The sequence below is a fragment of the Pelophylax lessonae genome (assembly GCF_965119305.1).
Source record: "Pelophylax lessonae genome assembly, chromosome: 2".
NCBI lineage: Eukaryota > Metazoa > Chordata > Amphibia > Anura > Ranidae > Pelophylax > Pelophylax lessonae.
In genome coordinates this window covers 326227179-326254665 of record NC_138769.1, presented here as the reverse complement: position 1 = coordinate 326254665, position 27487 = coordinate 326227179, and the positions used below count along the sequence as shown (strand labels likewise).

Sequence of the window (27487 nt, the reverse complement as noted above, 5' to 3'; positions counted from 1 at the left end):
TGGCTCCTAGATTCAAGTAAAATTTTGTCAAGCCCTGTTCTAATATGTTTTGCGTAAAAGTGGAAGTGATTCAATGTTTTTTTGCTTTGGCTTTGTAAAGAGACACCTAACTAACAGGTGGGAAGCCTCACTTTCTTCATTCACTGCGTGCGTATGGAGTTTCAAAGACAGCAAATTGTTGGTGCCCGCTTAGCTGGTGCCTCTGTGACTGAAGTTGCTAATTTATTTGCTGTGTCGGGAGGTACAGTATCAAAGGCTATGATGATATATACAGTTTCTGGGAAGGCGTCCGATGAGCATAAGTACGGTCGACATGGTCAACAGACTGAAAGAGACAAAAGGACATTGCGCAGAATTGTGACCCAAATTTTTGCATGAAGAGTGGTATCTGTTTCCATTATTCACCATCCAACACTTATGTTTGTCAATTCCCAGGAGAATGCCAAAGCCAGCCCAACACCATATTGGGTAACAATTTTGTTCTGTTACCATACTTGTTTCCATAATTTTGTCCAACCCCTGTATTTCAGTTCACTTCTTGTAATTAGAAAAATAAAAGGTGTTCACGTTTAAAGTATATGTGAATCCTTACCTGAGTACCAAAATCTGTGTTCTAATTTTGGAGTTCCGTGTTCCAAATTCTGAGTTCTGTATTTAAAACTCTGAGTTCCATATTCTACGTTCAGTGTTCCAAATTCCGAGTTCGGTGTTCCAAATTCGGTGTTCCAAATTCCACATTCCGTGTTCCAGATTCCGTGTTCCAGATTCCGTGTTCCAGATTCCGTGTTCCAGATTCCAAATTCTGAGTTCCGCCTTCCGTGTTCCGAGATCCGTGTTCCAAATTCCGAGTTCCGAATTCCGTGTTCCAAATTCCGTGTTCCAAATTCCAAGTTCTGAATTTTAAATTCTGAGTTCCATATTCTACGTTCCGTGTTCCATATTCTACATTCCGTGTTCCAAATTCCGAGTTCCGTGTTCCAAATTCCGAGTTCCGTGTTCCAAATTCCGAGTTCCGTGTTCCAAATTCCGAGTTCCGTGTTCCAAATTTAGAAATTTAGGGTTTAGAAATAAGCTAGTGGAAGTTTTGATATAATTTTCCAAATTCATGCAACGTTAGGCCTACCAGTATCCCTCCCTAGTAAGGTGTGGAATGTCTTCCTTTACCGTTCCCAGAATACACGTCAACTAATAAGAGCTACTCTAATTGATAATTTAATAAAATGTCACTACTACTGCAGAGTAAGGTTTGTGTCTAATCTGTGAATAAGGATGAACCTATTCAAACATTTTGAGCTACAACTTAGTAAGGCCCTCAGTTTCAACATTCTTTTTGCAGCCACAATATTTCCTCCCTGCCCTTTGTGTTTCAAAACTTAATTAGGGTCCCTTCTATCTAAAAAGCTACATTATTATCTTCAGAGACCTAACAATATGAGTGGTTCTGCTTCATTTTTTTGCAGCATAACACAACACCTAGTAGCCTGATCATTGGCAATTATAGTAACCCACAGCATTGGTTTCTGTGGCTACAATCAAACCTCATAGTTGACAAATGTGATTTGACTTGAAGAATAAAACTAATGTCTGTTATCCGGTATTGAAGTGAACTTTGAGATTAACTGACCTTGGGGGTCAATTCATGAAGAGAAAAGAGTTATTTTATTAGTGTTTGTTATTTTATCACAGGATGCCTCAAAAAAAAATGTTCCATTTCAGATACATAAATGTTGCATTGCCGTGGAATTTTTGAATTGTTTAGTTATTCCCTCATAAAATTGTGTGACTTAGAGGCCAGTCATTTTTCCCACTCCGTAAAGAAGAGGCAAGGAGAGTGTTAAAGCGAAAGTAAACCCTCCTGTCGTTTCAGCCTAGGAAGCTGTCATCTTGGCCTCTGTTCGATCTTCAACTTCTATAATGCTGCATGTGTGATTAGCCATTTGATGGTTTGACAGTTTGGTTGAGAACACAACCAATGTGACAGTTACATTCCTGGCACTTGCCGGGAATGTAATTGTTTTTTTGGAACTGTTCAATCGATGGGGTTTAGTTCCACTTTGAAGAGGAGGTCCAGCCTCCTTCAGAAAAAAAAATAAAAGTCAGCAGCTACAAATACTGTTTCGTGTCCAGGGATCACTCGATGTCAGCACCCCAGCCGATTTTTTTTTTTTACATCGGCTCTCGGGTGCTGCTGCTATCATCACTTCTAAAGGAAGTCTGCAGTAAAGCCTTGTGGCTTTACAGCCGGTTCCGTACTGCGCATGCTTGAAGCATGCTGCACTTTCTTAATGGCCCAGTGGCAGGGGGGAAGGATTGGAGAGGGCCGAACTTCCGAGTGATCCCACTGCAGCGAGGTCTCCCAGAATTGGGGAAGGGTGCCTGTCAAATTGGTACTCTTCCCCCCGCAAGGTGCCAAATGTGGCACCGTGGGGGGGGGGGGGGGGGGAGATAAGCAGAGCTTCCACTTTTGGTTGGAGCTCCGCTTTAAAGTTGAACTTTTATCAGAAAATGAAGTTCTGCTAGATCACATCATGTTGGCCCCTTTTGCAGGTATAGCTATTTAAAACATTAAAGATAAGTGTCTATACTGTTTGAAATCCAGTAATACACTGTTTCACCTTGCTCTGCACATGTTCAGTTGCTCTCTCTATTTTAGGCATTTTTAGGCACTGCCAAGTTAGTAGAGGCCGATCTTCTGACAGCCTTAAATTATACTCTCCTGTCCTTTTATAGCTTAGGAAGGTGCCATCTTAGCTCCTGTTTGATCTGTAACTGCCATATTGCTGCACATGTGAGCAGTTATGACACCAGCCATTTGATGGTTTGACCTCTTGATTGAGGACACAAGCAAATGTGATGGTTAGCAATCCCAGCATTCCAGAAATGTAACTGTTTTTGGAAACCATTAAATTGATGGGTTTAGTTTTGCTTTATGATTTACTGTTCAGGGGCTCTGGGCTTCAACAAAATGGCAGCCTCCAGCAAGAAGAAACCATAGCAATACTGGAGGCAGTTTACAGCACACAATTTTGGTAACCATTATTAATGTGGAATGTATGTTCCTTGCTAAAGAACATTTATTTTTTTTATCAAAATGTTAAAGTTCTGCTTTAAGTGAAACTGTAGCTTCCTACACTAGAGTTCTTCGCATATAAAGCATGCCTCGGTTTCCTGGATTGAGCCACTGATAATGTCGGCATTACAGTGGAATGCACTTTAGGTGACCAGGCACTGGAAATCTATTCTCTTTCATTCTAGCAGGTGAAGGGAAAGGAAGCATGGGACAAAATACACTTGCTCCTTCAGTTTCAAGGGGGGATGCACACAAAGAGCAACTCTTGGTCCCCATGCTTCGAATGGTTATGAGTATTTAGACAAACCTTTGACTATACTTGCAAGCACTTTTGGAGATACATTGAGATCTATACCTATTGCTTAAATTAAAGCTGAAATGATTGGTTAGAGACCGGCATGTGCGATTGCTGCTCTTGACATTTGGTAATCTCCTAATTCCATATGTCTGTTCTTGGTCTCCACTGCTGTAAATTGCTCTATTTTGTGTAGAAAAGAGATGTTGCAATGAATAACTGGTTGTTCAAAGGCTAGTACGATAGATATTGAACAAATCTGCTCAAGCAGCAATGTCTTTTCAAAGTGCATAACACTGATTGTCATATGATGATCATATATTTTGAATAAAGGTACCCATCAACATGATGGCAATCCTCTGAATAACAATCTATTGCCTGTGGCCTCCTTGCAGGACTGCTGACTGCCTGCTATTAGCTGTATAAGCAGTTTAGAAAACCCTAAACTCTGACCACTGTTGTTTCTCCACCAACACCTGGGCCCTGAGGGCAGTCCAAACATGTATACACATCTGAATGCCACTGAAGGTCTTTGGAGGCCTTTGGAATTGAAATGTAAATATTCTTTGTAAGGTCTAGAATTGGTTTGGCTGCTGAATGTCCAGATAAGTGTGTGTGTGTGTGTGGCCACATCTGGTAAAATTTAGATTCCAGACACCTGTGCCTCGTATTCATTGGCGTAGATGTGACTTGCGTCTTGTAGTCATCATAAAATGATGGTGTCATTGATGATGGTGTTAGATGCCAACTGAAGACAATTTTGGAGTGCCAAGAACTGCAAATCAGTTGGTTTTCACTGTTTTTAGTGAAAACAATTTTTTGCCCAATCCTGCTCTTCAAAGGAACAAATGGAGGACGCACCAGCCTAGTGCATTTTCCCAGGGGTAATTTAATTATAAAAATAAGGTTAAAACCTACTCCCAAACAGTGAACGTAAGCAACATCAACGTCTTGTGGCAAAGTGGATAGTGGGACCCAGAGTAGTCCAATGCCAAGAACATGCCGTCCCCTGGGATAATGCACTAGGCTGTTGCACCCTCTGTTTGTTCTTTTGCAGTTGATAGCTGGATTACCACAGGGCAACAAAGCCTGGCATATCCCCTAATGCTGTAAAACAAACAAAAGCGGGTGCACCATCCTTGCGCATTACACAAGTGGTAACCTTACTAATGTATGAAAAGAAGTATGCTCACAAACGCAGTACTGACAAAAGCATATCAAGGTCCATAGTAGACCTAAAGCGACCAGGTCACCGAGACTGTTCACAGCAAGTTGGAGGACCTTTTAGATGGCTCATCCCCCAATGCTGTTTTATAAGGAGGCACATGCTAATGGACCCCAGTCTGTCACACTTGTGCACAGGAGGTGTTACATCATTTAAGTTCAGTTACAAGCCAATCCTCCTCTTCTTGGGTCCCCCACCAGCGGTCCCATCTCCTCCCTCTTGCCAAGTGCCCCCATAGTAAACTGCTGGCTATGAGGCCAATTTCTCCTGCTGCTTTCTCTCTGTCCAGAGAGACTGAGCTTTGGGAGCTGCTATATCGCTGGATTAGGATCAGGCTCTGGTACGTATTTGGGGGGGGGGGGGGGGCAGAAGTTTTTTTTTTTAAACTTAATTCCGAGAATGCATTAAGGTAAAAAAAAAAAAAAAAAATCTTCTGCCTTTTAGAACCACTTGTATTATTATCTAGGTTCTGGAATGGTCCACAGCCAAGTTCAAGTCAGCCAGTGTGGACAGTAACCCATTGTTTCGAAAGACAATAGAAAGGAAGCTTACATGCAAATAGACATACATGCAAGCCTAATTTTCATCCTAGCCTGTATTGACCTTGATCGAGGTTTGTAATTAGATAATCAGTAATAAGGTAAGGTCTTATCAAAGATCATGTGTTTTGTTGTTTTTTTTGTGTCCAAAAGTACAAATACCAAGACCAAATATAGTCCTATTTCAGTGCCATTGAAATACAAATAACTGTGTTTATGTATTGAATTCTTCCTATCATTTGTGTGTATAAAGAAGAGTTTTTGGCGTAAGCCTTTACCTTACTTACACTGGTTGTGTTCGACTGCAGACTCTGTGCTCTATATTTTTAATGTCATGTCTGGCCTTGTAAAATCCTTAATGGATCTGCTTGCTTATTAGCACCAAAGTAGATTAACTGAGAGTGGACTGTTTACAAGGGAGGAAAAAAGAGATACTACCTTCATGGAGCTTAACAACTCTAGTGTGCTTTCAGTGAAACTAAGCAGACAATGTTGTTTCATGTCTATTTGGCTGTGATTTATTTCGTACAATGGAAAGTTGCATCATTGATTTTGGTTTGGTTTACAATAACCACTATAGCTATTAAATAGCTTATCAAAGTCTATAGGATGAATTTAAAGGATAACTTGCCATTGAGTGGTGACCTCTATCAAAGCCTTGTGTCTGGATGTCTTCCAGTTGTGCAAAGGATTTGCATCATTAGTACTTCAAGATAGGTTATTTAATGGGCTTAAATGGGCAGAAATCTCAATTCACTCTTACATTTATGGTCCGATCTCCATGGTGGTGGTGGTAAAATGTATAGCAGTAATTACTTTACTTAGCCTCACAAGTGAACAAGTGTATGTGTGGAGATATATATTATCTGTAGAAGGACAGGCGATTGCAATTTGCCACTAATTTTTACTAACAAAGGTGTATTGTAACCTTACAGAGCTAAATATTCTATCCAATAGGACAGGAGTCTCCAAACTATGGTCCTCCAGTTGTTCAGGAACTACAGTTTCCGTCATGTCTGTGAATGTCAGAGTTTTACAATGCCTCATGGGACGTGTATTTTTGCAACAGCTGGAGGGCCGTAGATTGGAGATCCCTGCAATAGGACATTCAAGGTTGGGCAAAAGATGGCAGATTGGGTAAGCCCAGGCTACTGGTTCATTAAGCTCACAATGAGACGTTGAGTCCTATCAGAAAATTACCTTCAATTACCACAATTAAAGGAGCTGTAAAGGCAGAAGGTTTTTTTATCTTAATGCATTCTATGCATTAGGATAAAAAGCCTCCGTGTGTAGCAGCTGCCCCAGCACCTCCTAATACTTACCGAGCCCCCATCTCTATCCAGCGATGTCCACGAGTCCCTCAGCTGTATGGGTCTCTCCCTCCTGATTTAGCTCCCATTGTTCTCCAGCCATTTAGGAGAGAGACGGGGGTGGGGCCGAATGGCAGCTCTGTGTCTAAATGGACACACCGAGCTGAAGCTCGGTTTGAATGCCCCCATAGCAATCTGCTTGCTATGGGGGCACTCGACAGGAGGGGGGGTGGGGCCTGGAGCAGCAAAGAGGGACCCAAGAAAAGGAGGATTCGGGTTTCCCTGTGCAAAACCAACTGCACAGAGCAGGTAAGTATAACATAACGTAATTTTTGTAAAATCTTACCGTAAAATTCCTTTCTCTGAGTCCTCCGACAGTCGCCGCCCACTCACAAGTCTTCACCAATGGGTATTGACCTTTGCTCCGCAGGAGAGCTAGGCACAAGATTTGTTAATAACAAAAGCTTTTAGCATAGACACACCCCTAGGGGCTGTCCCCTTAGTCAATACCTCCCTGCACCAGCATTCCCAACTCCGTTTGGTAGCATAGCAGTAAGAGTACACAAAAACCCCAAAAGAGGGGCGGGGGGGCGGCGACTGTCGGAGGACTCAGAGAAAGGAATTTTACAGTAAGATTTTACAAAAATTCCGTTTTCTCTTACGTCCTCCGACAGTCACCGCCCACTCACAAGTCTTCACCAATGGGATGTCCCAAAGCAGTGTAGACCTGAGGGGTGGGAGACGCAGCCGCAAAAAAAGGCAACGCAGTACCCACATCAGAGAAAGGAACCTTACACACAGTAAGAGAACCAACCGGGCAACAGGAAAACGTGCTCAACAGGAGCAACAACCCAGGAAAAAAAGTAACCCAGGGGTAAAACACCCCAACAGCCAAGGACCCAAAAACAAGGGTCCCTAAGGCACTGCCGCACTGAGAACTTTACGGCCAAAGGAGGCATCGGCCGATGCCTGAACATCCACCTTATAAAACTTTGAGAAGGTGTGAACGGACGACCAAGTCGCCGCCTTACACACCTGGGCCACAGAAGCCTGATGCTGGAAGGCCCAAGACATACTCAACGACCTGGTAGAGTGCGCTTTTACAGGGAAGGGAGGAACCCTCTCCTTCAAGGCATAGGCCTGCACAATGGTTTGTCTAATCCATTTGGCGATAGTCGCAGCCGACGCCGCCATGCCCTTCCGAGGTCCCTCAGGAAGGACAAAGAGGGAATCCGACTTGCGAAAAGGCTTAGTGGACGACAGGTAAACCCTGATCGCCCGGACAACATCCAAGGAATGTAAGGCAACCTCCTTAGGAAGATTCGGCTTTGCGCAGAGCGAAGGCAAGACAATTTCCTCATTAAGGTGAAAATCCGAGATCACTTTCGGCAGAAAGGACGGGTTAGGTCGCAAGACCGCCTTATCCTTGTGAACCACCAAATAGGGAGAGCTGCAGGACAAAGCCACCAGCTCCGACACCCTGCGAGCCAAAGTGATCGCCACCAAAAAAGCCACCTTTTTGGACAACAGAGGCAACGAGATCTCCCTGATCTTTTCAAAGGGAGCATGTTGCAACACGGACAGAACTAGGTTCAAGTCCCATGGAGGCAAAGGCTCCCTCCTAGGAGGGGCCAAATGTCGCACCCCCTGAACAAAGGTGCGGACCAATGAATTTGACGCCACAGGGCGCTGAAAAAGAACGGCCAGCGCAGAAATCTGGCCCTTAATCGTGGCCAGCGCCAAATGCTGGTCCACTCCAGTTTGGAGGAAAGCCAACACTCTCGACACCGAGTACGAGCGAGGGGAATACCCCCTGGACTCACACCAGGCAAAGTATGCTTTCCAAGTACGGTAGTAAATCTTCCCAGAAGAGGCTTTTCTAGCCTTGATCGAAGTGGGAATGACCTCAGGGGAGAGACCCCTATCCTTCAGGACCTGGCCTTCAACAGCCAGGCCGTTAAAGCCAGCGACTGTAAAGCAGGATGGAATATCGGCCCTTGAGACAGAAGGTCTGTCCGAAGCAGCAGGCGCCACGGAGCGTCGACTGCCAGATTGACGAGGTCTGCGTACCAAGACCGGCGAGGCCAGTCCGGTGCCACCAGAATCACCGTATGCGGTTCCGAGGCTAACCTGCGAAGGAGCCTGGACAGCAGCTGAATCGGTGGAAAGGCATACATCAGATGATACCGATGCCAGGGCGCCACTAACGCGTCCGAGGCGTCCGCCCGAGGATCGCGCGTCCTTGCCATGAATCTTTCCACCTTGTTGTTTAGACGAGACGCGAACAGGTCCACATCTGGGGAACCCCACTTCGCGCACAACATCTGGAAGACATCCGGGTGAAGGGACCATTCCCCCTCGTCCATGGTCTGGCGACTCAGATAATCCGCCTGCCAGTTCTCCACCCCCGGAATGTGAACTGCCGTTATCGCCGGGACGTGCGTCTCGGCCCAAGACAGAATGTCGGCCACTTCCCGAGCCGCTTGGGCACTCCTGGTGCCCCCTTGATGGTTGATGTAGGCCACCGCGGTGGCATTGTCCGTCTGAACCCGAACCGGACGGCCCTGAAGCCGTTCCGACCATTGCAGAAGGCAAAGCTTTATCGCTCGCAATTCCAGAATGTTGATCGGAAGGGAGGACTCCTCCTCCGACCAAGTTTCCTGGGCGGACAGAACGCCCAGAACACCACCCCAGCCCGACAGGCTGGCATCCGTGGTGATCACCGTCCACAACAATGGACGAAAAGATTTGCCCCCCGACACCGCCGGGGACTGGAGCCACCACAGAAGATCCCTTCTGGTGCGTTGGCTCAATGAGATCCGCAGATCCAGGGACTGTGGTCGCCCGTCCCACTCGGCAAGAATCTCCGCCTGGAGACCCTGCGTGTTAAACTGGGCAAAAGGGAAGAGACCATCAAACCCAGACATCTCATGCATGTCTGGAGAGACGAGTTGGTTGGTCCTGAGGGACCCGACCTCGTCCCGAAGTGTCCGGAGCTTGTCTGCCGGCAGGAAGACCCTCGCTTGAACAGAATCCAGAACCATCCCCAGATAGGGAAGTCGAACCGAAGGACACAGAGTCGACTTTGGAACGTTTATGGTCCAACCGAACTCTTGCAGTGTCTGCACCGTGGTGGACAGGTCGGTCACCAGACTCTGGCTGGCATTTGACCTTATCAGGAGATCGTCCAGATACCCCAAGACAGCAATGCCCTGTGCTCGTAACAGGGCCAGAACCGGCGCCAGCACCTTGGTAAAAACCAGTGGAGCCGAAGCGAGACCGAAAGGTAACGCCACGAATTGGTAGTGATCCTCCGCAATGGCAAATCGAAGGTACCTTTTGGTGACCCTCGAAAATGGGGATGTGCAGGTACGCATCCTTCAAATCGATGGAGGCCATGAATTCCCCCGGACTCAGGGCAGCCACCACTGAGCGCAGGGATTCCATGCGGAACTTGCGAACCCGCACAAAGCGGTTCAGAGCTTTCAAGTCCAGAATCGGACGCATCTTGCCCTCCTTTCTGGGCACAGTGAACAGATTGGAGTAAAACCCCCGAAATCTGTCCCGATGAGGCACCGGAACCACCACTCCTTGGGCCCGCAGGTCCCGCACCGCCAGGTGCAGATCCTGCAAGCGCTCTGGAGACAGCTGAAGATTTGAGGGAAAAAATCTGCCCGCCGGCCGAGAGAGAAATTCGATCTTGTAACCAGATCGAACGATTTCCTGAACCCATCTGTCCTGAATGCGGAACAGCCAAGGTTGGAGGAAACCGCGCAGACGTCCCCCCACCCCAGAAACGGGTGAGGGCGCCCCTTCAGGCGGAATTGGCTTGGGTTGTCGAACCGGACTGGCCGAATTTTTGCTTACCCGCCCACGGCTTCTTCTGGGAGCCTTGGCCTTTGAAGGGCTTGCCCTTGGATTGCGACCGAAAGGACCCCTGAGAGGGCCTAAACGAGGAGTTCCGTTTGCCACGGAAAGATTTGTGCTTGGGATTCTGGGGTAAGAGAGTACTCTTGCCCCCCGTAACTCCTTTGATCAGAGTATCCAAAGCCTCGCCAAAAAGGCGAGATCCCACGTAGGGAAAGTCCGCCAACGTCTTGCGAGAAGATTGGTCGACCGACCAACTTTTCAGCCATATCAGACGACGGTTCAGAACCGCCACGCTGGACATGCGTGCAGCCAAAGGAGCTAAATTCAAGTCCGCATCACACAAGTACATGACTCCTTGATGGATTTGATCCACCATAGCCAACGTGGTAGGCGGAGCCTAATCAGCCACCAGGGTGCGCCTGAGCACCTTCGTCCAATCGGCAACCGCCTGGGCCGTCGTAACCGAAGCAAAAATAGGTTTTAGCATAGAACCAGCAACCATATAGGCATGACAGGCAAGAGACTCCAACCTCCTGTTCGTAGGGTCCCGGAAAACCGGGGTATCCTCAGAAGGAACCGCAGTAGCTTTGTTTAAAACGGCTACCGCGTGATCCACCTGAGGCGCCACACACCAACGCTCGTCGGTGGAGGGCGCAAACGGATAAAGCAGTTTAAACTTATTCGGCACTGTAAAGGGCTTCTTTAAATTGCGCCACTGCTCATTAACAGTATGATGAAATTCCGCAGGGCAGGGAAAAACCTGCGCTGATTTGCGGGTTCTTTGCGTCCCAAAGGAGGACACCCTAGCAGGAGGAGTGGGCTCCTCCTCCAGGTGCAACGTATCCTTAATGGAGGCAATCAGCTCATCCACGAGTGCAAGCTCTTCAGGCGAGCCAGGGGGAGAAACATCAACCCCTTCCACCTCCGCCTCCCCCTCAGACCCCATAAGGTCCAGAGATGAGCGAGACCCTGAGAAGGGCACGCCAGCCACAGCAGCCACATCGCCCTCTGAATCAGAGGAAAAGGATAACCTGGCCCTTTTTGCGGATCGTTCAGCCATCAGCACATGCATCTGAGAAACTAAGGACGCCACTACCGTGGCCAGATCAGCCCCCTCGGGGGGAGCAGCAGCCCCCTGGTCCCCCACCAGGGCGGGGGGAAACTTGCTATCCTGAGAATCTATGCCCACAGCAATGAAAGGGAAAAAAAGGTACTGGCCCTTTTAACACCACGGCGAGCGCAGCCCACCGTACACTACTGTATGCACCGATCCCGCAGGGATAGAGAACACTGAGCAAGGAATGACAGGACAATGAAGGAAAAACCTGGAGAGAGCACAAACAGGCTGCTGCCACCGATCGCTGTTCCAGAGAGAGAGGAAGTGATGCAATAACCGGCTGACTGATATAGCCTATGAAGGCTCCGCAAAAATGGCCGCTCGGCTGAGGGATAGAGGCTACAAGAAAATGGCGCCGACATGTGCTCGAACGAGCGCGGCCCGCCAAAACGGCGGCGAGTGGCGCCAAAACACAGCGCTGTACAGACACAGGGCCGTCCATAGCATTTCTGCAAAAAAATGGCGGGCCGCAACAGCGGCCGCTGCTCAAGCATGTCTGCACCCAATCTGCCCCAGACAGAACTCACAGCAGAGCGGGAGGGCCCCCCCCCTCGCAGCCCACAAAGGCATGCTAACCCATACAGGGATCTGACAGGGAGCCCGCACTTCACACAGACATGGGGGTACACACAGCCACAGACTGACACCCACACAGATGGTCCCCACACAGAAGGTGCTTACCGTACCGGATGGCGTGGGGAGCCGTCTCCAGCGACAAACCGCTATCAAGACGACAGGGAGTGCCGCAGCCAGGACGCTGTGGACTGCAGCACAAGACTGCAGAATGGCATCCAGTGAGGTAGCCACCTTACAGGCAGCATCCCTGCAGCGAGCAGGGATGGGTCGTTCATGGCGCCAGGGCGAACCGTAGCTGAACGCTCGATGGCAGGCTGGGGATCCATCTGGCCCTCAGCCCTGGGATCCAGGGCGGCCAGTCCGAAACCCAGCTCCGCATGATCATCTTCATCCGAAGATCCCTAAACTAAAGCTGACAAAATAACAGCTAGTAAAGAAAAGAAAAATACTTGAAATAAAATCAAAAAAAGGGTAGAAGGCTGAGACTGAAGCCCCAGCACAGGAAAGCCTGCTACTCCTAAGCTAGGCAAGATCAAACTGAGTTGGGAATGCTGGTGCAGGGAGGTATTGACTAAGGGGAGAGCCCCTAGGGGTGTGTCTATGCTAAAAGCTTTTGTTATTACCAAATCTTGTGCCTAGCTACTCCTGCGGAGAAAAGGTCAATACCCATTGGTGAAGACTTGTGAGTGGGCGGCGACTGTCGGAGGACGTAAGAGAAAATTATTTAAAAAAAAACACGAGACTTTACCATCACTTTAAGCTGGCCATCGATGGATAGAATTTCAAACCAAAAGTCTTAGGAAAATGTATTTGAAAATTCTCAGAACATCCAGATGTCTTTCTAAGGAGTTCGTTTACTTTTAACATTTTGAGCAAAACTTTCCAACCCGCTCCTTTGCATTTTTTTGCTACTGTGGTCAAAAATGAACTTCAATTTGACTCACTAATGGTTTGATAAATAGACAAACTTTCTTAGAACATTCTTTTTCTAAAGCTAAGTACACACCCTTTAGGTTTTTTTTTTTTTTTTCATTCAACCCAGCAGGCTGAACGGGAAAAAAAATTAAGGAGCTCGCTGTGTTAACAATCTGATGTTTGTTAGTACAGCGATTTTCCCCCCCACTGAGCTATTGTGTGCAGACAGGGGAACTGCCCCCCACCAGCCAATGGCTGCAAACGCCGATCGAATTACTGTTTTCCAAGACGCAATGTTTTGGCCAGCTTCTGCCGTACACACAGGCCGAATGTCTGCCGGCTTCTGTTGAACCGGCCGATATTTGGCATATGTGTACGGGGCTTAAAGCAGCGTTCTGCCCCCTTCAAAAATAAAAGTCAGCAGCTACACATACTGTAGCTGCTAAGTTTTAATATTAGGACACTTACCTGTCCTGGAATCCAGCAATGTCGGCACCCCAGCCGATGTTTCAATGGGCTGTTGGGTGCTCCCACTGCCATTGCCGGTAAGGGAACCTAGCAATGATGCCTTGCAGCTTCACAGCCGGTACCCTACTGCGCATGTGCAATGCACACCGTGCTCTTTCACTGGCCTGGCAGCGAGGGGAGGAGAAGCTGGCACACACTGTTTGCTCACAGGATGAGCTCGCAGTGCCTCTGATTTCTTGTCAGAGGCACTGAGCTCAGTGGACAGCTTGGAGCACCATTGGTCCAAGCTGTCCAATAAAAATTCTGCAGTGGAGGCTCACCTCTCACTGCAGTGTCGTAGAAGGGAGCATGTGTGTAAAAAAAAAAAAAAAAAAAAAAAAACAAAAAAACAAATGCTCCCTTCCAGCCAAGCCCTCTATGGATGGGTTTACCCATAATCCCATGTTTTTCTCACACAGTTAGGAGGGAGAATCTGATGCTGAAAAGTTACTTTTTTAATCAAGAAAAATAATATTATGCTATGTTATAACCTAATTTAATATTTATCTATTTACTGTGAAATTACTGGATTGAAGTTCTACCCTTGAACTTCAGTAATCTGTCCGTTAAGCCACCTGCTTGAATCCAGTTTTTGAAAATATAGTAAATTACCTTAAAAACAATATATAATAATTTGTATATTACTTACTTGCTACACTAATTAACCACTTGCCACCCAGGCCAATTCTGACACTTCTCTCCTACATGTAAAAATCATTTTTTTGCTAGAAAATTACTCAGAACCCCCCAAAAAAAAATATATAATTTTTTTTTTTTTTTTTAGTTGGACTGTTTTACCGTTTGTTTTAACCACTTTACCCCCAGCCCTATTTCGGACACTTTTTGTTCACAAGTTAAAACCAGTATTTTTTCCTAGAAAACTACTTAGAACCCCCAAACATTATATATATTTTTTTAGCAAAGACTCTGGAGAATAAAATGTCGGTCATTGCAAAATTTTTTGTCACGCGGTATTTGCGCAGCGGTCTTTAAAACGCCATTTTTTTGGAAAAAATTTGAAAAATCACATTTCACTAATTTAAAAAAATACTAAACAGTAAAGTTAGCCCATTTTTTTTGTATATTGTGAAAGAACATGTCACGCCGAGTAAATAGATACCAAACATGTTACGGTTTAAAATTGCGCCCCCCCGTGGGATGGCGACAAACTACGGTCAATAGAGATCTCAATCTGCGACGCTTTAAATTTATTTAACGGTTACCAGTTTTGAGTTAGAGTGTAGCTCTTTTTTTTTAATTATTGCCCACGCTCTGGCGATCGCGGCGATACCTCACATGTGTGGTTTGAACAGCGATTTCATTTGCGGCTCGACTTGCGTATACGTTTTTTTTTGTGCGCGAGCTAACGGTGACGGGGGCGGCTAAATTTTTTTTTTTTTTTTTTTTTTCCTATTTATTTTTTCTTTTTTTTTAACTTTATTACAGTTTTTTTTAAAAAAAAAAAAATCTGATCACTTTTATTGCTGTCACAAGCAATGTAAACATCCCTTGTGACAGCAATATGTGTGACAGGTACTCTTTATGGAGGGATCGAGGGTCTAAAAGACCCTAGACCCCTCCACTACACTTCCCTGTATGCAAAACGCCAAAAACGGCATTTTTGCATACAGCCGTTTTTTAAATCTGCCGCCTTTTGCGGCACGGTAACCCGGAAGTGACGTCATGGACGCCGCCTCCGGGTTACGTCATCGGAGACCCGATCGATGCCGTTTCCGGCATTCATCGGGACTCCATCCAGCCGGCGGACGTGCCGGCTGGGTGCTCGGGGCTCCCGGTGGGACGGGAGCCCCGAGCAAGGCGGCGGGAGGGGGGGGGACGTCCCCTCCCGCCCCCCCGGGTAACGATCGAGCGGCTCCCGAGCCGCATCGATCATTACCGACGGAAAGCCGACCGCCGGCTTCAAACAACGGTACCGGGATGATGCCTCTAGCTAGAGGCATCATCCCGGTATAACCACTCAAAGTCAGCCGACGTAGATCTACGTGGCTGGTCGTTAAGTGGTTAAATTCTCCTGCATTTCACCTTTTAGAGCCCATTCACACTAGCGCGACTTGTGAGGCAACTTGTGTTGCCCCAGGTAGCTTGACATAACAAAAGCAATGTTAATAAATCAGTGCCGTCTTAATTGGCACTACTGAAGTTGCTCCGACTTCAGAAAAGGGTCCTGTACTACTTTGAGGCGACCTGTGATCCGACTGTCCCATATACTTCAATGGGAGTTGCCTCCTTATCTTAATTGACACGACTTATCAGACTTTCCAGGAAGAAGAAAGAGATTAGCCAGGCATTCCCCACAGACAAAGTCGCCTGTCTCTTCAAAGTAGTGCACAAGTCTCTTCCAAGTCTCTTCCAAGTCTCTTCCAAGTCTCTTCAAGTCACGGGGCGACTTTCTGGTAGTGGTAGTGTGAACCAGCACTTAGTAAATAACCCTGAACCCTTTGTTTACTTGTTTATTACTGTTATATTTATGGCTTCAGAAAATAAAGAGGCATGTTTTATTTCTACAATCTTTATTGTCATCTTTACTAGTAATCTTGCTTCCAGCATCAACAAAAAGGGTGACGAAAAACATCTTAAAGGGACAGCGTATGTGAATATGTAACCTGTGTGTATCTAGCTCTGATACTTGCCAGTGCCACACGAGCCACTGACCTCACCGCACGTCCCTGGATTACCAGCAGTAGGACCTGGCAATACAGTATGTGGTTATAGTAATAAATGAGCAGCAAACTCTAAGATTGGTAAATAACAGAATAATGAAGCATGGCAACTAGAGTGTGCAAACTGCCCTTAAATCAAGTCAATTTAAATCGCTAGTAAAAAGGCTTGATCCAAATCATAATTTTTAAAGAGAAAATGTCAATTCTGTCCGCAGTGGCTCATACTCAGACCTGCTGTTGGCTCACCGACGTTCCTATTCACTTTATTGGGACAGCCGGTGATGTGGCAGTGACAGAACAAGGTGAGGGATGTGGCACAAACAGGTAAGTGGATGCCAGCTAACATACACTGCCATGACGGATCTGAAATAGGTGCTCTTTAAATGTAAGGACTCATTCTTGCTCATAGTGTGAAGTTGTGTGAATGTAGTGCATGTTATCTCAGCTTGCATAGCTTGGAATCATTGGATGAGTTTACCAAAAATTTAAATTTCTCTTTCATTCATTGACGGACACAGCTCCTGATTCGGGGGGGCTGGCCCGCGAGTTAAACGTCTTGTGAGGACGCATACGACCTGGCCTCAGCCTGAGTCACAACGATTCTCCTGGCCGACAGCACCCGCATTATGATGGAGCGGTGGTCTGTCCGGAGCAGTGCCCACCCTGTTCCTGGTATGGTAAGTAACTGTCCCCCCCTCTACTCCTGGAGGGTTTTGGGGTGTACATGGGGCCCCCCCTGGGATGTTGGAACCCCCGGGTTCCCCCTTCTCCCCCTCCAGCTCCTTTAAAATTTCAGTGGTCACTGTGGGTCTTAAGGCTCCCCTCCCCACCTCCCTGGGTGAGGTTATGAGCTGGCTGTTGCCACATGCTTTTAAGGGGGGTTGGTTGGAGTTGCGGCTGACCAGGTTTTTCCTGGTGCGCAACGGGGGGTTAAGCAGGTTTCCCTGCCAAACTGGGGGTTGGTGACTGGGACATGTATGTCCTCTGGGCTACCTGCGGCAGTTGTTGGGCTAGGGGAGCTAGAAGTTTAGCAGCCACGGGTACACGTATCACACGTCCGGATCTGACCAAAAATGTAGGCAGTGGCTTTGCGGCCTGCTAGTTGGAAGCTATGTGATTCGGCCCCTGTGAGGGTGTCTGAAGCCACTGACTCCCATTTGGGCATCCGCCCTCCCTTCCACTGCCCCTGGGTGGTCAGTTCCGCTGGGGCTCACGTCCAAGCGGCTGGGCGCCCACATACATTTAGGCCGCAACTTGTGGCCTACTAGGCCATGTGGCTGAGTCAGTCGCCTTCGTTGGGGGGGCGGCCCCAATCGGTTTAGCTGAAACTGTACCCTGCCTGCGCGTCTGCGTCATGGCAGGTGGCCCTCTTTGGCGGACTCGGAGGGCGACCCCCCCCCTGTTTTTTCGCGGGGTTCAGTAGGTTGGGTCCTTGGTCGGCGTCCCCTTTGCGGGATCGCAGATGGCTGCCTTCTCTGATTGTTATGTTTTCCGGGTGAGCTTATTATATAGCGACCCTACTGGGTCTGCGTTCACGCACCCTGAGTGCTCAGATAGTGAGGATGATTCCTCTGCTCCTCTAGCTGCACATGAAAAGGCGCTGGTGAATTCATTTTATGTCCGTGTTTGACACTTTAAAAATGGATGTTGCGGCTGATGCTGCCTCAGAGGCGCTGGTCCCTTTTGGCACCCACAGGCCCTCCAAAGCGTAGAGGGTGTTCCCTTTTCCGCTTAGTTTGACAACATTGTCACAAAACAGAGGGCTTGTCCAAAACGCAGTGGTTCCTGAGCGTGTTTCGCTTGCTGTGTCCTTATGAGGATTAACTGCAGTAAAGGTGGATGGTCCCACCTGTAGTGGGCTCGTCAGTTCCCAGGTTAAATAAAGCTACCTTCATTCCAGTTGAGGAGTTATTTTATTAATTAGCTGATAGGAGGGCGGAGGCTCTGGCCCGCCATATGTTCACTGTGGCTGATTCGGCACTTAGGCTGGTATTTACTATTGCCCTGGTGTAGCAAGGTCTGACTGAGTGGGCTAAACTTTTACGCTGGGACCTGGAGGGGAAAGAGCTTCCCCCTGTCTTGCGGAGCTGGCGGGTCAGTTGGTCCAGGTGCTACAGTTTATCTGTGATGATACTTTGGATGCAGCTCCTTCGATTTCTAGGCTGTCTGTGTCAGCAGTGTCCTTCGGCGTATTATCTGGCTGAAATACTGGTCTGCGGACCAGACTTCTAGAAGGCCTTATCTGATCTCCCCCTTGTAGGGGATTGCCTGTTTGTAGCTTCCTTGGATGACATCATTAAGGGTCTCACAGGGGGAAGAGTACTTTTCTTCTTCCGCAGGCTACCAAAGGCAAGGAACCCCATCGTAGACGTGGGCCATTCTCCTTCGCTCATAAGGTTTTTTTCGTCCCTGAGGGGCTTAAGACAAGGGATCAAAAGTTAGGGCCTCCACCGGAGGTTCCAAGAGTACCTGGTCTGGCAATCCACCAGCGGGCTCTTCCAGACCTGCGGACAAGGTTGCTTCTGCATGAAGGGGCACCCTCACCCGTATCTGGGGTAGGGGGGATGTCTTCACTGGTTTCTGGATCCATGGACCTTCCTGGTATAGTTCACGTGGGTCCCCAAAGGTATTCGGTCAGGCTATGAGATAGAGTTCGGTCTTATCCTCCGGAAAGGTTCTTCCCTTCCAACCTGCACTTGTCCCCAGATCACTTACGGGTCTCTTTGGGGTACTGTAAGACTTATTCCTTCAAGGGGTGATTGTTCCAGTTCCAATTTCGGAACATTTTCAGGGGTTTTTACTCCATCCTCCTTACAGTTCCCAGGAAGATAGGCAAGGTATGTCCAATTCTGGACCTCAAGGCACTAAACTGCTTGTGCGAGTACAGAATTTCTGCATGGAGTCCATTCACATGGCAGTGGCATCCCTACATCCGGGGGATTTCTTCCCGATTCTAATCGACACTTATCTTATCGACATCAAAGACTCCTACCTGCACATTCTAATATGTGCCGGTCACCAACGCATCCTCCGTTTTGCCGTGGGTGAGTATCATTATTGGTTTGTGGCGTGGATCATTGGTCTTGCCCCCGCTCCTTGGGTCTTCACAAAAGTGTTGGCCCTGGTGCTGGCATTGTTTGAGTCAGTGGGGGATCTTGGTACTGGGGTACCTGGATGATTTTTTTTTCCTGTGAGCGGAGTCTCCGACTGCTCTGATGGACAACTGGAGATTGCTCTGCAAACTCTAAGGGAGTTTGGATTCTGAACCTTCAGGAGTCTGCTTGGTTCTGTCCACCAAAAATGAACTATCTGGGTCTGACTCTAGACTTGGCCCCAGCAAGCGTGTTTCTTCCTCTGGAAAAACTCCAGACATTGTAGGAGGCAATTCAACTTTTGTTGTTTAGCAGACGGTCATCCCTCTGGGTTTGCACAGTTCCACACAAGATCTCTAATAAAGAGATTTTGGTGAAATGGGACAAGGATCTCCTAGAGGTGGCTTTGTTCTCTGGCACTTCAACAGGAAAAATCCTTTCTCCCCCTGTACTTGACAGTTGTCCTCACGGATGCCAACCTGTCCGGGTGGGGAGGCGTCCTCAGCACAGATGTGCTCAGGGGGTCTGGACTCTAGCAGAGTCCAGACTGACGATTTAATATTTTGGAAATCTGAGCAATCAACCTTTTGTCTGGCTTATTGGACAATTTACCTTCAGGGGTGATGGGTATGAATTCATTTGGACAATGCCACGGCCGTGGTCTATGTCAGTCGCCAAGGGGGCACAAGTAGTGTCCTGGCGGCTCAGTAACCTCGCCAGTCTTGGTAGGCCGTTTGGGTATGGCTGGTAGCCCATTCTCCTTGGGGACTTCCTCTCAGGAAGGATCTGCTGTCCCAAGGACCAATCTTCCATCCTGCTTTACAGTTGCTGGCTTTGACGGCTTGGCTGTTGAATTCCAGGTGCTGAAGGATGGAGGTTTGTCTAAGTCTGTGATTCCTATGCTGTTGAAAGCTAGGAAATCTACTTCTAGGAAGACCTACCATCGTATGTGGAAGACGTACATTGCTTGGGTTCATCCTCGATCCTTCTTGGTGGATCGGATCTTAACCTTCCTTCAAAGGGGGGTTGAACAGAAATTGGCATTGAGTACCATCAAGGGCCAGGTATCAGCTTTGGTGGTCTTTTTCCAACGAACATTTGCCTCACTCTCCCTGGTGTGTACCTTTCTTCAGGGTGTCTGACATTTGGTTCCTTTTTAGTGTGGGCTCCGTTGCCGCCCTGGGATCTTAAAGTGGTGCTTTCAGCTCTATAGAAGCCTCCCTTTGAAAATATTTGGGAGGTTTCCCTGCTTGCGCTGTCCCAGAAGGTGGCCTTTTTTGGTAGTTATCACCTCTGCACGCATGGTGTTGGAACTGGCGGCGTTACCCTGTTGTTCACCTTATTGATGATTTACAAGGATAAGGTGATGCTTCGTCCCTGTCGTCATTCCTTCCTAAGGTTATTTCTGACTGTCATTTGACTGAAGACATTTTTTGCCTTCCCTGTTTCCCAGGCAAAACATCCAAAGGAAATTGCCTTGGATGTGGTCTGGGCAATTGGGGAGTACCTGGCAGCTACGGAGTCTTTTAGGAAGTCAGACTCTCCATTTGTGCTCACAGACGGACCTCACAAAGGGTTGTCTTATTCTGCAACCATTTCCAGATGGATCAGACAGTGGTTCAGGCCTATTGCATCAGGGGTCAGTTTCCTCCTTTCCCTGTCAAGGAGCACTCTGCTAAGGCGCTTAGCGTCTCCTGGGCTTCCGTCATCAAGCGTTAGTGACGCAGGCTTGCAAGGCGGCCACCTGGTCGTCGGGGAAACACTTTTACAAAGTTTTTATAAAGTGGATGTGTTGCCATCTGTGGCTGCTTCCTTTGGCCGCAAGGTTTTGCTGGCTGCTGCTTAGAGGACCTGATCCTCTTTGAGGTTGTATTGTGTGGTGTGTTTTTTTTTTTCTTGCGTGGTGTGTTTTTTTTTCTTGCAAGTGAGCTCCGGTTGTTTATAGTTGACCTTCATGTTATCTGGTTGGCTATTTTTTTTCTTCTTTTTTCCTACCCCCTCATGTTTAACACTGCTTTGGGAAATCCCAATGGTTAAGAAGAATCAGGAGCGGTGTCTTTTAATGAACGAAAGAGAAAATGGTGATTTTTTGACTTACCGTAAAATCCATTTTTCTGATGTTCATTGACGGACACAGCACGGACCCCTCTGTGGAGTTGGCTTTCTTCTTACACTGCTTGTAACAAAACTGAGTGCCTATAGCTTAGAGTGGATGTATAGCCCCTGGGACTGCCCATAGGCATAGTCAAACTTTTTCCTGCCTAGTTTCCTACTCCTGTAGGGGGCAGAGAAATGGGTTTTGCTGTAAGTCAAGTCAAAAATCCCATTATTGCAGAATATACAGCCTCATGCTACAGAACTAAGCTCCATTTCATACTGAATAAACTAAATGTATTCATTTATGTTAAATAGAAAACTATCTTTTGACAGATTTTTACTCCAAAATAATTTTTAGTAAAATATATTTGGTAAAAATCAAACAAATCCGATTTGTAAATAAAGATAAAATATATATATTTTTTTTATTTTTTTTATCATCGATTTTATATTCATTCTGTGAGTGTACCAGTGAATAACTGGCCTTGGCATTTCCCCCAGTCATGGAGAATTTAACATTGTATTTTGGGGAAAAGGCAAGCATAAAAGGTAAGGAGGAAGAGCAGAGGGAGGCAGTATAGAGCCAGTGTAAAGAACTACAAGCAGAGTACAGGTAAACAACAAAATAGTGGGGGCAAGGACAACCAGTAAGAGGCATCATGGCCAGCTACAGCCCACAGCACCATCAAGTGGGAGCTGCAGAAAAAAATAGAAGTTGAATTGTAGGATTTCTGTTGTGTATAGTCTAAGCGTGGACTGAATTCTGCAGAATATTTAAATATATTAATAGGAGTCTTATGATTTATTTTTTTGGCCAAGATGTGTATTTTTTTTTTTTAAATCTGACCTTTACAGTGTTGATTTATGTAGGATGAGGACAAGTTTGGCCTATATACAGTGCATCCGGAAAGTATTCACAACGCTTCACTTTTTCCACATGTTATGTTACAGCCTGATTCCAAAATGGATTAAACAAATAATTTTTCTCAAAATTCTACAAACAATACCCCATAATGACAACGTGAAAGAAATTTGCTTGAAATCTTTGCAAATGTTTTAAAATAAAAAACAAAAAAAATCACATATACATAAGTATTCACAGCCTTTTGCCATGACACCCAAAATTGAGCTCATGGGCGTCCTGTTTCCACCGATCATCCTTGAGATGTTTTTACAACTTGATTGGAATGTGGTAAATTCAGTTGATGTGGAAAAGCACACAACTGTCTATATAAGATCCCACAGTTAACAGTGCATGTCAGAGCACAAACCAAGCCATGAAGTCCAAGGAATTGTCTCTAGGATTGCATCAAGGCGCAGATCCGGGGAAGGATACAGAAAAATGTCTTTAGCAGTGAAGGTCCTAATGAGCACAGTGGCCTCCATCATCTGTAAATGGAAGAAGTTTGGATCCAACAGGACTCTTATTGGAGCGGGCTGCCTGGGCAAACTTTGTGATCAGGGGAGAAGGGCTTTAGTCAAGGATGTGACCAAGAACCCGATGGTCACTCTGACAGAGCTACAGCATTTCTCTGTGAAGAGAGGAGAACCTTCCAGAAGAACAACCATCTGTGCAGCATTTATCAGGCCTGTATGGTAGAGTGGCTAGACGGAAGCCACTCCTCCAGTAAAAGGCACATGACAGCCCACCTGGAGTTTTCCAAAAGGCACCTGAAGGACTCTCAGACCACGAGAAACAAAATTCTCTGGTCTGATGAAACAAAGTTTGGATTCTTTGGCCTGAATGGCAAGCGAAATGTCTGGAGGAAACCAGACACCGCTCATCACTTGACCAATACCATCTTTACAGTGAAGCAGGGTGGTGGCAGCATAATGCTGTGGGGTTGTTTTTCAGCAGTAGGAACTGAGAGACTAGTCATGATCAAAGGAAAGATGAATGCAGCAATGTACAGAGACATCCATGATGAATATCTACTCCAGAGCTCTCTGAAGCTACGACTTGGGCAAAGGTTCATCTTCCAACAGGACAATGACCCAAAGCACACAGCCAAGATAACAAAGGAGCGGCTATGGGACAGCTCTGTGAGTGTCCTTGAGTGGCCCAGCCAGAGCCCAGACTTGAACCTGATTGGACATCTCCTGAAGAGATCTGAAAATGGCTGTGCACTGACGCTCCCCATCCAACCTGAGGGAGCTGCAAAGAAGAATGGAAGAAACTGCCCAAAAATAGGTGTGCCAAGCTTGTAGCATTATACTCCAAAAGACTTGAGGCTTTAACCACTTAAGCCCCGGAAGATTTTACCCCCATTCCGACCAGGGGGTATTTTGCGATTCGGCACTGCGTGACTTTAACGGACAATTGCGCGGTCGTGCGACGCTGTACCTAAACGAATTTGGCGTCCTTTTTTTCCCACAAACAGAGCTTTCTTTTGGTGGTATTTGATCACCTGTGCGATTTTTTTTTTTTTTTTTTTTTTTTTTTTTTTTTTTTTTTTTTGATCACGCGCTATAAACAAAAAAAGAGCGTCAATTTTGCAAAAATAACAATATTTTTCACATTTTTTTATATGAAATTCCCCCCAAAAAAAATGTAAAAATCAAAATTTTTTAACATTTTCGCAAAAAGCGTATTTTGATTGGTTTGCGCAAAAGTTATCGCGTTTACTAACAAAGGGAAAGATTTTTGTCATTTTTGGTGTTTTTTTTTTTAACGCGTAATGGCGGCGATCTGCGATTTTTTTTTTTTTTTTTTTTTTTTTTTTTTTTTGCGGTACTGCACATTGCGGCGGACAGATCGGACCCTTGACTGACATTTTTGACACTTTTGGGGTTACCAGTGACATTTCTACAGTAATCAGTGCTATATATATGCACTGTTACTGTAAAAATACACTGGTAGTGAAGGGGTTAACTTTATTTGGGAGGGAGGGGCTGTGTGTGTCCCTAGGGGCGTGCTTTCTACTGTGATTGGCTGTGGCTTCAGCTGTAAGGACACTGATCAACGGATCTACATAGTAGATCCATGTGATCTGTGTCTTTTGCAGCGAGGAGAATGACAGGCAGCTTGTTTACACAAGCTGCCTGACATTCCCCCTCTCCCCAGCCGATCGCCGAGTGACCCGCGGACATCGGGTCCGCTGGTCACACGCGCGGGGGGGTCCGTGACCACGCGGGAGCGGGAGCGCGCCTCCGGGGGCGCGCGCTCGCTCCCTAGACCCTCACAAGCAAGCAACGTAGCCCTACGTTAGTTTGCCTGTGAGGGGCTGACCGCCGAAGTAGATAGTCGTGCGGCGGTCGGCAAGTGGTTAATTGGTGCCAAAGGCGCTTCAACAAACTATTGAGCAAAGGCTGTAAATAAATATGCACATGGGATTTTTATTTTTTTGTTTTTTATTTTTAATAAATTTTCAAAGATTTATAGCAAACTTTTTTTCACGTTGTTGTTGTTGTTGTTGTTGTTATTATTATTATTATTATTATGTCATTATTGTTTGTAGAATTTTGAGGAAAATAATGAATTTAACCCATTTTGGAATTGGGCTGTACATAACAAAATGTGGAAAAATGAAGCGCTGTGAATACTTTCTGGATTCACTGTATGATGTGGATCGAGGTTCTTCACCTGCATACCATATCCATCCCTAAAGAAGTTGATCCCTTAGACAAAAAAGTGATGAGTTTCCAAAATGTTGGTAATAAGGCTACATGCACCAAGGGGTTTTGGGCCATTAGCATCAAATCAAGAATTTTTTGGCACCTGGGAGGCATAGGAGCAGCAGCCTGTTGAAATCCCTGAAAGTCTGAAATTCATGGCAGCTGGATGTAGGGATGATTACCTCGAATTGAGAATTTTTGCATTCAAAACATACTCTTCCTCCCCCCCCCCCCGAATGCATACATCCCTAAATGTGAGTACCACATGGTGTCTGACCGTGTATCTCAGTCACACAGTTTGACAATTTGCGGGGAGCCAAACTGATTGGCCACACTGTCTTTGTGCATGAGACCGAAGGATGTATGCTTTTTTCACAAATCATAAGCTGTATTCCTTCAGATGTAATAGTATTTTATTGACAATATTTTTTAAGGGAGAAGTACAGCCAAAGCATGTTTGGCTGTACTTCTGTGGATCACAGGAGTGCAGTTCATTCTGCATCCCTGTGACCCGTTTTCAGCGGGCTGAAGTCATCACAGAGCTGGTCCAGGCTTGGGCAAGATTTCGACAATGGAGTCGATCAGCCCACATGCCTAGACCTGCACCTGGCTGCACCGGAGCCGACCACTCCCAACTCCTTCAGTGCTCCAGTAAGCGCGCGGAGGGGCATTGCAGAGAGCTGCTGACTGAGTCACCAGCTCTCTGCTCCTGGAGCTCTGAGAACCAAGCGATCGGAGGTGTTTGATCACTCAGTTCTCAGTCTTCGAGGCACCGGGAGACAGATGCAGCATCAGACCGATGCTGCATTCTCCTAGGTAAGTATGTAAATATAAAGGGGAAAAAAAAAAACCTCTTTTAACCACTTCTGGACCGGAAGATTTTTCCCTCTTAATAACCAGGCCATTTTTTGCGATTCGGCACTGCGTTACTTTAACGAACAAATGCGTGATCGTGCGATGCTATACCCAAATAAAATGATGTCCTTTTTTCCCCACAAATAGTTTTTTTTTTTTTTGTGGTATTTGACCACCTGTGCGACTTTTATTTTTTGCGCTATAAACCAAAAAAGGGCGACAATGCTGGGAAAAAAAAAATGTAAAAATCAAAATTTTTTCATCATTTTAGGCAAATTTGTATTCTGCTACACATTTTCGGGGAAAAAAATCCCAATAAGTGTATTTAGATTGGTTTGCGCAAAAGTTATCGCGTCTACAAACTAGGGCAAAGATTTATGTCATTTTTATTTATTTGTTTTACTAATAATGGCGGCGATCAGCGATTTTTAGCGGGACTGCGACATTGCAGCAGACAGATCGAACCCCTGACATTTTTGGGATGACCAGTGACATTAATAAGTGCTAAAAATATGTACTGTTACTGTAATATTGGCACTGACAGGAAAGGGGTTAACCCAGGGGCGATAAAAGGGTTTAATGTATGCCTAGGGGTAATGATTAAGCACAAGATGTATGTGTGAAACACGTCTACGAGACTTCATGCTGGTGTCTTTGGTGTCATCATTTGCAACTTTTGGAAATAAAGGTATTTGAAACCTATTGGAATCCCTGGATGTGCGGCCAATTCTTTTCCTACAAGTGTTCCCACGGAGGCGGGCCGGGGCCAGCACTCTACTGGATATCCTATCTCCTGGCAATCACCACACACTATACACCTGGAGCAGTGTCTTTCCTTTCTTCAGTATGCCTAGGGGGTGTTCCCTAACTGTGAGGGGGATGGGCTTGTGGAATCAACACAGAGACCTGTGACCCTAAATAGGAGGAACACTGGTGCTCTGTATGGATTCCAGAGAGATACAAAGGTCTACTGTGTTTACAACAGCAGACCGCCATTCTCTCTCCACAGGGAGCGATTTGCGGGTGACCGGCGGCTATCGCGGCTGCCGGCTCCGTGAATCCTTCTTCCTGCTGGCGAATGGGGGCACGTGCACGCCCCCAGGATCGCTCCCGCGGATCACCGCACAGGTACAGTGATTCACGCAGCTGAGCCAGCCTGCCGCAGTATGGATGCGGCGGGCGGTCGGCAAGTGGTTAAATATCTTCTAGGTAAGGTATGTGAAACAAATTGCATGACTGCACGTTGCATAACAACAAACCGTGTGTGCATGTACACCGACATAACTGTGACCATACTGCTCCTGTGTATCAATTAACTTGAATGGGACTGCAGGGAACACTTCTTTCTACCCGCGTGGGTAAACACGGCCCTCGCACAGGTGTACGCTGTAGTATGCCCTGGGTGTGACATGGACCTCTTTTATCACTGTGGTGTAGCACATGCAGGATTAGATGCTTTACATTATGTAAAAAGAAACTTTCCGGAAAAAAAAATTACAGCACATGGAGGGTATTTGTTACCTAACAGCAGTGAAGTAATTGTAATGTTTTGAAAAAAATTTACTACATAGTGTGCGTTGTATGCTTGATTGACTCATAGACTGCAGGCATAATTTCCCTGGTATATTTATAATATCAGTTGTGATTTTTATTATTCCAAGCGTACTCAACAGTCAGGAAAAAATTAAGCTGGTGACGTGTTCAGCCACTTAGGCACTGCTGA

General features: G+C 46.5%; 1 protein-coding gene across 4 annotated transcripts in view; it reads left to right on the top strand.

The window, feature by feature from the left end:
- The window catches only part of HIVEP3 (HIVEP zinc finger 3), a 223517-nt gene that overhangs the window by 21792 nt on the left and 174238 nt on the right, over positions 1–27487 (top strand). The window lies entirely within an intron of this gene.